Here is a 12972-nt window from a genome sequence, read left to right on the forward strand (position 1 = left end):
ATGAAAGTATGTATTAAAAATAATAAAATATAAATGAATCATTAGAATTTAAAACGTAAAGTAACAATTAGAATAATTAAATTACTGTTATTATATATATATATATATATATATATATATATATATATATATATATATATATATATATATATATATATATATATATATATATATATATATATATATATATATATATATATATATATATATATATATATATATATATATATATATATATATATATATGTATATATATATATATATGCTGTTATAAAATATATATATAATATATGAATATTAACTACTCAGTAAAATTCATCACTTAATATAATAATACATAAGTAATAAATGATATTGTATTAAATTACAATTTTGAATATAAGTGATATATTAATATTACTATCATAAATTTCATCATTTTTATTATTGTTAATATCCATGTTAATAATTGTATTAATAATATTATTACTTCTAAAATGAATATATAAATAATTTGAGTTGTGTTATTATATTATTAATATTATTATTATCATTAATAATATTAATATTATTATAACCAGTATTATTATTAACTATTAGTTAAATTATTATAAATCTTGTTAATATTATAATACAACTTGTTATTTTTATCATTAATATTATTATCAATATTAATTATCAATATTAAAGGTATTATTATTAATATATATATTTGTAGTTAAACTTATTAATTATCTATATTAAATAAATATAGGATATAAGTTATATATATATAATTACGCGAAATTATTTACATCTTTATCGTTTATTTATTTTTCCTGACTTCCTTCCTGCCCGTGAGGTTCTATCGAGCCATTTACCCACTACAAAACAAGCTATCAATCTATGATTGTTGAAGCATCAATATCAATCATACACCATTTTATCTACTGCAATTTGATAGAATTAAAACAGAAAATTTATCAAAACCCATCGGTTTCCTTTTTTACGCATATCCTTTTTATTCATAAACCCGAATTCAATTCGATTTCAAAAAGTAAAAATGCAGAAGTGATAGGAATCCTTTGCTAAAACTTTCTGCAAAATCTTAAATCCCAATTCTTTGTATCGAGTTAGAATTCATGAGTCAAAGTTTTGGAAATAAAAAGTCAAACGAATGTTCTTGATCAAATTCAACTTAGCTGTTGCTTTTGAGGTTAAATTGGAGATTGATAAAGTTTCTAGGAGTAAATTTAAACAAAATTCATGTTATAATATTTGTCTACAACATTCACAATTTTGAAATCAATTTTTTTTTTTTAAAAACTAGCGACGAACAGCTATGGTTGTTTCTGATTTTTTTTTTTTTTTTGTTGATTGTTGATCCAATTAATTTCAGTTGAGTATTTCTGTATCGGATACGAATTTATAAAAATAGCTTGTAAACCAATTGATTGGTTATAGATTGATTTGGGTAATATGAAATACTAAAGAAAAAGGAATCTATAGAACTAAACAAGTCTTGGGTTAAATAAATATGGGACAAGCTTTATAATAGAAAAACAGATCGGTTCAGTGGTTAAGGGTGTTAGCTTTAAACGAGAGGTCTCGGGTTCGAGATCCGGTAGTGGCATATCTTTTTAAAACGTTACTTCAAAGGTTGTATCTATTTTTATTATTATTATTATTATTAATTATTATTGCCATTATTGTTATTGTTAATACTAGTATTAGTAATTAAAATTGTTATCATGTAAATAAAGATTACTAATATAACTATTATTACTACTATTAATATTATCATTATTGTTATGATTATTATGATCATTAAGTATTAAAACTATTATTATTAGTATTAACATTGTTATTATTATCATTATATTATTTAAATAAAGTATCATTTTATTATTAGAACTATTATTATCGTTAACATAACCCTAGTTACAATTATAATTATTATTATTATTGTTATTACTAATAATATTATTATCAATATAAGTATTAATATTAAATAATATGATTATTAATATTATCTTTATTAATCTCAAAAACTATCACTTTTAAGCAAATAAATATTTTGTACATAAAATATATTTATTATATATACTACACTTATATTAAAACTTCACATAACTGTATATATATATATATATATATATATATATATATATATATATATATATATATATATATATATATATATATATATATAACCTACTAAAATAATTTATATAAACACTTATAAACAACAAATTATCGATTTTTAAATATAATATCAAACAAGTACGTATATCAATATATTAATATAACTATAAAAATATTAACCATTTGAATGAACATACAAATTAAAAATATATATTATTAATATAAAAATAATGTAATTAATAAATTTATATATATATATATATATATATATATATATATATATATATATATATATATATATATATATATATATATATATATATATATATATATATATATATATATATATATATATATATATATATTCATTTGAATACGATTATATGTATTAATGAATATACAAATGATTTAGGTTCGTGAATCCAAGGCCAACCCTGCATTGTTCAGTTGTTCAATATAGTCATATGTATTTTTACTACAAAATACATTAGGTGAGTTTCATTACTCCCTTTTTAAATGCTTTTGCAATATATATTTTTAGGCTGAGAATACATGCGCTACTTTTATAACTGTTTTACAAAATAGACACAAGTAATCGAAACTACATTCTATGGTTGAATTATTAAACCAAATATGCCCCTTTTTAGTCTGGTAATCTAAGAATTAGGGAACAGACACCCTAATTGACGCGAATCCTAAAGATAGATCTATCGGGCCCAACAAGCCCCATCCAAAGTACCGGATACTTTAGTACTTCGAAATTTATATCATGTCCGAAGGAAGATCCCGGAATGATGGGGATATTCTTATATGCATCTTGTGAATGTAGGTTACCAGGTGTTCACCGTATGAATGATATTTTTGTCTCTATGCATGGGATGTTTATTTATGAGAAATGAAAATCTTGTGGTCTATTAAAATGATGGAAATGATTATTTATGTTAAACTAATAAACTCACCAACCTTTTGGTTGACACTGTAAAGCATGTTTATTCTAAGGTATTAAAGAAATCTTCCGCTGTGCATTTGCTCATTTTAGAGATATTACTTGGAGTCATTCATGGCATATTTCAAAAGACGTTGCATTCGAATCGTCGAGTTCATCAAGATTATTATTAAGTCAACTTTAGTTGGATATATTATGAAATAGTATGCATGCCTGTCAACTTTCGATGTAATAAAAGTTTGTCTTTTCAAAAACGAATGCAATGTTTGTAAAATGTATCATATAGAGGTCAAATACCTCGCGATGTAATCAACTGTTGTGACTCGTTTATAATCGATATGGACTTCATCCGGATGGATTAGGACGGGTCGTTTCATTAAGAGGTTAATATATCACATAATATTTACATGTTAATAATATATAGTTTCCAACAAAAGTGTTAAGCAATCGTTTTTAAAGAAAACACGGTCGAAGTCCAGACTCACTAATGTATCCTAACAAACTCGATAAGACACACTAATGCAAATTTCTGGTTCTCTAAGACTAACGCTCTGATACCAACTGAAATGTCCCGTTCATATTGATTATAAACGTTCCATATTAATTGATTTCGTCGCGAGGTTTTGACCTCTATATGAGACGTTTTTCAAAGACTGCATTCATTTTTAAAACAACCATAACCTTTATTTTATCGATAAAGGTTTAACAAGCATTACGTACATTATCAAATAATAATAATCTAAAATATACCGTTTACACACGACCATTACATAATGGTTTACAATAAGAATATATTACATCAAAAATAAGTTTCTTGAATGCAGTTTTTACATAATATCATACAAGCATGGACTCCAAATCTTGTCCTTATTTTAGTATGCAACAGCGGAACCTCTTAATAATCACCTGAGAATAAACATGCTTTAAACGAAAACAAAAATGTTAGTGAGTTACAGGTTTAACCTATATATTTATCAATCGAACTAATAGACCACAAGATTTCATATTTCAATACATCCCATACATAGAGATAAAAATCATTCATACGGTGAACACCTGGTAACCGACATTAACAAGGTGCATATAGAATATCCCCATCATTCTGGGACACCCATCGGACATGATAATTTTGAAGTACTAAAGCATTCCAAATTCCAGAATGGGGTTTGTTGGGCCCGATAGATCTATCTTTAGGATTCGCGTCAATTTGGGAGTCTGTTCCCAAATTCTTAGGCTACCAAGCTAAAAAGGGGCATATTCGGCTTCGATCATTCACCCATATAAAGTAGTTTCATTTACTTGTGTCTATTTCATAAAACATTTATACATTTTCATGTATTCTCATCCCAAAATATTAGATTTTAAAAGTGAGACTATAACTCACTTTCACAGATTTTTACTTCGTCGGGAAGTAAGACTTGGCCACTGGTCGATTCACCAACCAATAACAAATATGTGCATATATATCAAAGTATGTTCAAAATATATTTACAACATTTTTAATACATTTTAATGTTTTAAGTTTATTAAGTCAGCTGTCCTCGTTAGTAACCTACAACTAGTTGTCCAAAGTTAGATGTACAGAAAATAAATTGATATATATTATCTTGACCCAATCCACGACCCAGTGTATACACGTCTCTGGCTAGATCACAACTCAAAGTATATATATTTTTGGAATCAACCTCAATCCTGTATAGCTAACTCCAACATTACTGCATATAGAGTGTCTATGGTTTTTCCAAATAATATATATAGATGGGTCGATATGATATGTCAAAACATTTGCATACGTGTCTATGGTATCCCAAGATTACATAATATATTAGAATACAGGTATAATACAATACAAGTTAGCTAGGATATGATTAATATAGATTTGTTACCAATTTTCACGTAGCTACAACAAGCAAAAATATCCAATCTTGTTTTACCCATAACTTCTTCGTTTTAAATCCGTTTTGAGTGAATCCAATTGCTATGGTTTCATATTGAACTTAAGTTTATGAATCTATACAGAAAAAGTATAAGTTTATAGTCAGAAATACAGGTTACAAGTCATTTTTGTAAAGGTAGTCATTTCAGTCGAAAGAACGACGTCTAGATGAACATTTTGGAAAACATACTTCCACTTTGAGTTTAACCATGATTTTTGGATATAGTTTCATGTTCATAAGAAAAATCATTTTCCCATAAGAACAACTTTTAAATCAAAGTTTATCATAGTTTTTAATTAACTAACCCAAAACAGCCCGTGGTGTTACTGTGACGGCGTATATCCGGTTTTACGGTGTTTTTGGTGTTTTCAGATTTTAAATCATTAAGTTAGCATATAATATAGATATATAACTTGTGTTTAGTTGATTTTAAAAGTCAAGTTAGAAGGATTAACTTTTGTTTGCGAACAAGTTTAGAATTAACTAAACTATGTTCTAGTGATTACAAGTTTAAACCTTCGAATAAGGCAGTTTTATATATATGAATCGAATGATGTTATGAACATCATTACTACCTCAGGTTTTGTGGATAAACCTACTGGAAATGAGAAAAATAGATCTAGCTTCAAAGGATCCTTGGATGGCTTAAAAGTTCTTGAAGCAAAATCATGACAGGAAAACAAGTTCAAGTAAGATTTCCACTCGAAATAAGATTGTTATAGTTATAGAAATTGAATCAAAGTTTGAATATGAGTATTACCTTATATTAGAAAGATATCTTACTTTAAATAAGAAAGATTTCTTGAGGTTGGATGATCACTTTATAAGATTGAAAGTAAGCTAGCAAACTTGGAAGTATTCTTGATTTTATGAGACTAGAACTTATAGAATTTATGAAGAACACTTAGAACTTGAAGATAGAACTTGAGAGAGATCAATTAGATGAAGAAAATTGAAGAATGAAAGTGTTTGTAGGTGTTTTTAGTCGTTGGTATATGGATTAGATATAAAGGATGTGTAATTTTATTTACATGTAAATAAGTCATGAATGATTACTAATATTTTTGTAATTTTATGAGATATTTCATGCTAGTTGCCAAATGATGGTTCCCACATGTGTTAGGTGACTCACATGGGCTGCTAAGAGCTGATCATTGGAGTGTATATACCAATAGTACATACATCTAAAAGCTGTGTATTTTACGAGTACGAATACGGGTGGATACGAGTAGAATTGTTGATGAAACTGAACGAGGATGTAATTGTAAGCATTTTTGTTAAGTAGAAGTACTTTGATAAATGTCTTGAAGTCTTTCAAAAGTGTATGAATACATATTAAAACACTACATGTAAATACATTTTAACTGAGTCATTAAGTCATCGTTAGTCGTTACATGTAAATGTTGTTTTAAAACCTTTAGGTTAACGATCATGTTAAATGTTGTTAACCCATTGTTTATTATATTTAAAGAGATGTTAAATTGTTACATTATCATGATATTATGATATATAATATATCTTAGTATGATATATATACAGTTTAATGTTGTTACAACGATAATCGTTACATATATGTCTCGTTTCGAAATCATTAAGTTAGTAGTCTTGTTTTTACATATGTAGTTCATTGTTAATACACTTAATGACATGTTTACTTATCATTTATCATGATTAAACATAGTGTATCAATATCTTAATACGATTCATATGTACTTAGTAAGACGTTGTTATAACGATAATCGTTATATATATCGTTTCGAGTTTCTTAATTCAATAAACTCAATTTTATGTATATAACTCATTGTTAAAATACCTAATGAGATACTTACTTATCATAATATCATGTTAACTATATATATAATCATATATATGTCATCGTATAGTTTTTACAAGTTTTAACGTTCGTGAATCACCGGTCAACTTGGGTGGTCAATTGACTATATGAAACCTATTTCAATTAATCAAGTCTTAACAAGTTTGATTGCTTAACATGTTGGAAACACTTAATCATGTAAATAACAATTTCATTTAATATATATAAACATGGAAAAGTTCGGGTCACTACACCACCAACAGGACCAACATCACCATGCTTCACTTGCTCAGCCCTCTTCCCGTTATCCGTACCTTTATCGACAATTACATGAACATCACCACCAACATCAAAGGATCAATATGATCCCATGCACCTATAGTAAACCCACCCACCAACACCTCATTCAATACAGAATCATTAGACGCCTGCACAAAATCACCGGAAAAGGAAGTCGCCTGAATTCAATATAGAATCATTAGACGCCTGCACAAAATCACCGGAAAAGGAAGTCGCCTGAATTCTCCCCACGGCCAACACCTCAGACACTTCATTAACCCAAAGGTGCCCAAAAACCAATGACACCGGAATGAGCTCATGAATGTGTTTAACACGAGAAGTTTCAACAAATGCAAACACATAACCAAAACTTAATAAATCAGACGCAGAATTAACCTAATAAATCAGACGCAGAATCAACCACCTTAATCATTGTACCCACCTTACTAGCAGTACTTCTAATATTGTCAACGGACACAAACATGGCCGGAAAACTCCGTAGTTCCACCCAAACACATTCATGGTCATATATAAAGGGATTATGTATTAATTAATATTAATATATGTACTATTTACACAAGTGTTTGGGCCCTTCCTATTAGCCCGAGCACTATTCACACTTTTAAAAAAAAAATTAGCATTCACCGGTTTTTATAAATTTTTTCTCATATTTTAGTGTAGTTTAAGCTAGATTTTCAACTTATCTTTTTTTCTTTTGTATAAATCAAATTTAGTTGATTTAGTTGATAGGGGAAGGATTGTCTACACATTTGGGATAGAGTTTTGTTGTTGTTGTAAATTTAGTTTCTCCACAATTAATATACACAAAGTATTTAGATTATCCTTCCTTAAACAACCTTTGTCAGCTAGTGAGTTGAGTAAAGCTTAAAGATAGAAAAAGAATGGGTGCTAAACTATTTTTGTTTTTGACATTGTCATTAAAAATAAAAGCTTACCGACACAAGTCGAAAATGAAGTGCCGTGGTCATTTTCTTTTTTCGGGTTGTGTTGTTTAACAACCTTACCTAGCTTTAGCTTCTTTTATACAATGTTTTATTTTATTTTACTTTTATTTATCCTCATGAACTACTTAAATAGCCATATTGTAACACTTAACTTATTTTGAATTAATATATGACTTCTAAAAAGCTAACTAATATTGTAATTTGTAATAAACATATAATAAAGGTGCTTATTGTACACTAGATATAACAAATAATAACAATTTTGTGCCAGCATGATAGATTATATTTTGTACAAAAATGATCCGTCATGTACGTAATAATCACGTCACACCATTTCGTACAAATATCTAATATAACGTATGTAATTTAACAATACACCTCTATAAACTCTTTCAAATCAGTATTGCAAAAACTTCAACGATGCAATGTGCGTTTACCTCACATCTTGTTTGTATTCAACAGCAGCCCGCACCAATGGACCTTTTTTATAAAGTAGAGTGATAATTACATACCCACCTATCTAAAGAATATTTCAATTTACTTGTGCTTTTGTGGGAGATTCCAACCAAGCACACGAGTATCTTTGGTCCAACGCGTCACACACTATTTGTACTCCATTTATTTGTGATCTTAAAACGAATATTCATCCAGGCATCCCCTACCTACTACCATCTCTTTTATGATATGCCATCACTATATATATATACTCGTATCTTGAAGACTTGAACTACACTTCACAACTAAGTTTCATATTTGGAAAAATGAACATTTGACATATTATGTTATTATGTGTGTTGAAGTAGTAGTTTAGTGGTAGCTTGATTTATAGTATATTTGATGTAATTATGTACTCGTACTTTTTAGGGGGTGTTTGGGGTTGCGATTAGGAGTTGATTATTATAATTAAATAATAATAATAATATTTGTTAATTTGCGGGCATAGTCCAACGGTTCCTCCATGTACTTTGTGTCGTGTGATAAGGAGAGGTCATGAGTTCGATCCTTAGGGATGACATGATTTTCTGTAAACCAATTGAACACACCAATAATGGTGGTATATGTTAACCCTATAGGGAGGTTTTACCGGATTCGTTCACGGACCTCTACCCGGAACACTGCCCGAATAGATGTGTTCCTGGGTAGCGTCGATCGGGTTCGGGTTTTCGCTCGAACGTGTGTTACGTGCAAATGATGAGAGTTGTTGAAATAAATAATCTACTGATTTTTTCAAAAAAAAAAAAAATGACAAGTAAAAATCAGTTAATTACGTTTATAAAAGCCCAAAACGCAAAAATGAAGAAGCAGGGGGAGAGCTACGGCTGGAAATCGGCGTTATTGACTTTTGATTCTTTAAATACCCCTAACATTTTCTAATAAAAAACCTTATGGTTAAACATTGCAACAATTCTGAGTGGCACATCACGTGATGAACAGAACATACATACAAATACAAAATATGTACTTATTTCGAGAAGTGTTCAACCTTTTTTTAATACTCCGTAGTTTTTTTTTTTTTTTTTTTTTTTGACTAAAATAACGATAACATAAAACTCAGTCTTTTCATCAATCGATGAACAAGACGAACAAAATACAATCGAACAAAACGCAACCAAGGCTCGGAAGTTGAAAACGTACCCTAAAACTAAACAAATAGCCTAAGCTAACTAAGCTCGAGCCTTGAGCATCCGAAACACTAAAACGTACATGTGATATAAACAACAAACCACATCCAATTCAAAAACCAATAAAATTAAAGACTACGATCATGGAAACGAGCCAAAACCGCTCAAAAAAAAATTACCCGGCAACCACTTTACATTTACCTTTACTTTTTCGAGTCTTTATGATTGGTTTAACAACCACTTCGTAGTATTGCAACACTTTTATTACGTAGTAGTATTGTATTGATTGAGAGTGTTCTAGCTTTTATACAGCTGATTATTTGATTATGATTATTCAAAACGCATAATCGGTTTTTAAAACGCAAATACAACCCCCCCTGATCATATACATACATATGTATATGTATATTTGTAGTGCGAAAAGCTATTTAAAGGTAGAAGAAACAAGACATTAAACCGCGGTAAATATAAATGTATGAGGTGAAACTGTGCGGAATATTAAAGAGTGCGTAGGCTTCTCGCAGTACTTGTGCGGAATACCTAAATGCGCGCACATCTTACTTTCGCGTAGGCCTCAAACCTATAAATAGGGAGCTTGGCCTCTCATTTGTGGGTTGTTGATTCTGGAAGGATTGCCCTAGCCATATTGATCTCTCTTGTGAATTCGCCCGAGACTTGATCTTTGTTTGCTAAGGTAATTTACGAAGACCGGGACATGGTTGTTGATCGCTTAAGCACTTAACGAAATATGACAATAAGGTCCCAAAATTCAAATCGACATCTATTGTATCCCTTCATTGCACACGATCCTTGATTAGCCTTCATTGGATAATCCAGGATTGATCAATTGGCGCCATCCGTGGGACACGAATAGAATTGAAATGAGAAATTCACGTTCGTTTTAATCGAGCCATTAAACTCATTTTTTAATTCTAATCGTGTTATTATCTTTGTTACATTGCAGGAAAGTGTTCTTGATCGAAAGAAAGTGAACTTGAAAGTATTCTTGAGTAGAAATGACTACGTACAACAAAAAGAAGAGTGCAAGCACTATAGGTGCATCTGACCCGAAAAACGCCTCGAATTTTGACTTTCAAGCAAGTCCTGAAGTTAGCCAACAAACTAAAGAGTTACTTACAAAGGCATCTGCAAACGCCAAAGTAAATGAAGAAACACAATCAAATGTTATGGTTGAGAAAATGAATACGGCAAAACGAAATTTCCAACAAGCACGTGAGGAACAAAAAGCAGAAGAAATGAGGTTAAAATTAACCTCTACAAGTGCACAGGCAAAGACGGACAAAAGTTCAGCCAATGAAAGCAATGCGCATAACGTCACTAAAACCGCAGAGAAGGAAATGCCCAAAAGGACTGCGAAAAGAGTGCTTACGCCCTTAGAGGCAAAACAATTGTTGAGGAAAAGAGGTTTTGACTGAAATGTCCCGTTCATATTGATTATAAACGTTCCATATTAATTGATTTCGTTGCGAGGTTTTGACCTCTATATGAGACGTTTTTCAAAGACTGCATTCGTTTTTAAAATAAATCATAACCTTTATTTTATCGACAAGGTTTAAAGGACACCACCTAGATTATCAGAAATGATAATCTAAAAATATCACACTTACACACTACCAATACATATTGGTTTACAATATTAATATGTTACAATAAAGTAAATTTCGAATGCAGTTTTAAACAATATTATACAAGCATGCTGACTCCAAATCTTGTCCATATATTAGCATGCAACAGCGGAAGCTCTTAATAATCACCTGAGAATAAACATGCTTTAAACGTCAACAAAAAAATGTTGGTGAGTTATAGGTTTAACCTATATATTTATCAAATCGTAATAATAGACCACAAGATTTCATATTTCAATACACATCCCATACATAGAGATAATTATTCATATGGTGAACACCTGGTAACCGACATTAACAAGATGCATATAAGAATATCCCTTATCATTCCGGGACATCCATCGGACATGATAAAACAACATCGAAGTACTAAAGCATCCGCTACAACGGATGGGGTTTGTTGAGCCCAATAGATCTATCTTTAGGATTCGCGTCAATTAGTAGACTGGTTTACTAATTCTTAAGTTACCAAGTAAAAGGGGAATATTCGGCTTCGATCGTTCAACCATAGAAAGTAGTTTCATGTACTTGTGTCTATTTTGTAAATCATTTATAAAACTGCATGTATTCTCATCCCAAAATATTAGATTTTAAAAGTGGGACTATAACTCACTTTCACAGATTTTTACTTCATCGAGAAGTAAAACTTGGCCACTGGTCGATTCACGAACCTATAACAAATATGTACATATATATCAAAGTATGTTCAAAATATATTTACAACATTTTTAATACGTTTTAATGTTTTAAGTTTATTAAGTCAGTTGTCCTCGTTAGTAACCTACAACTAGTTGTCCATAGTTAGATGTACAGAAATAAATTGATATATATTATCTTGACCCAATCCATGACCCAGTGTATACACGTCTCAGGCTATATCACAACTCAAAGTATATATATTTTTGAAATCAACCTCAACCCTGTATAGCTAACTCCAACATTACTGCATATAGAGTGTCTATGGTTGTTCCAAATAATATATATAGATGGGTCGATATGATATGTCAAAACATTTGCATACGTGTCTATGGTATCCCAACATTATATAATATATTAGAATACATGTATAATACAACATAAGTTAGCTAGGATATGATTTGTATAGAATTGTTACAATATTTCCCGTAGCTACAGCAATCAAAAAATATCCAATCTTGTTTTACCCATAACTTCTTCGTTTTAAATCCGTTTTGAGTGAATCAAATTGCTATGGTTTCATATTGAAGTATATTTTATAAATCTAAACAGAAAAAGTATAGGTTTATAGTCAGAAATATAAGTTACAAGTCGTTTTTGTAAGAGGTAGTCATTTCAGTCGAAAGAACGACGTCTTGATGACCATTTTGAAAAGCATACTTCCACTTTGAGTTTAACCATGATTTTTGGATATAGTTTCATGTTCATAATAAAAATCATTTTTCCATAAGAACAACTTTTAAATCAAAGTTTATTTTAGTTTTTAATTATCAAACCCAAAACAGCCCGCGGTGTTACTACGACGGCGTATATCCGGTTTTACTGTGTTTTTGGTGTTTTCAGGTTTTAAATCATTAAATTAGCATATCATATAGATATATAACATGTGTTTAGTTGATTTTAAAAGTCAAGTTAGAAGGATTAACTTTTGTTTGCGAACAAGTTTAGAATTAACTAAACTATGT

This window comes from Rutidosis leptorrhynchoides, chromosome 2 (assembly GCF_046630445.1).
Source record: "Rutidosis leptorrhynchoides isolate AG116_Rl617_1_P2 chromosome 2, CSIRO_AGI_Rlap_v1, whole genome shotgun sequence".
Taxonomy (NCBI): Eukaryota; Viridiplantae; Streptophyta; class Magnoliopsida; order Asterales; family Asteraceae; genus Rutidosis; species Rutidosis leptorrhynchoides.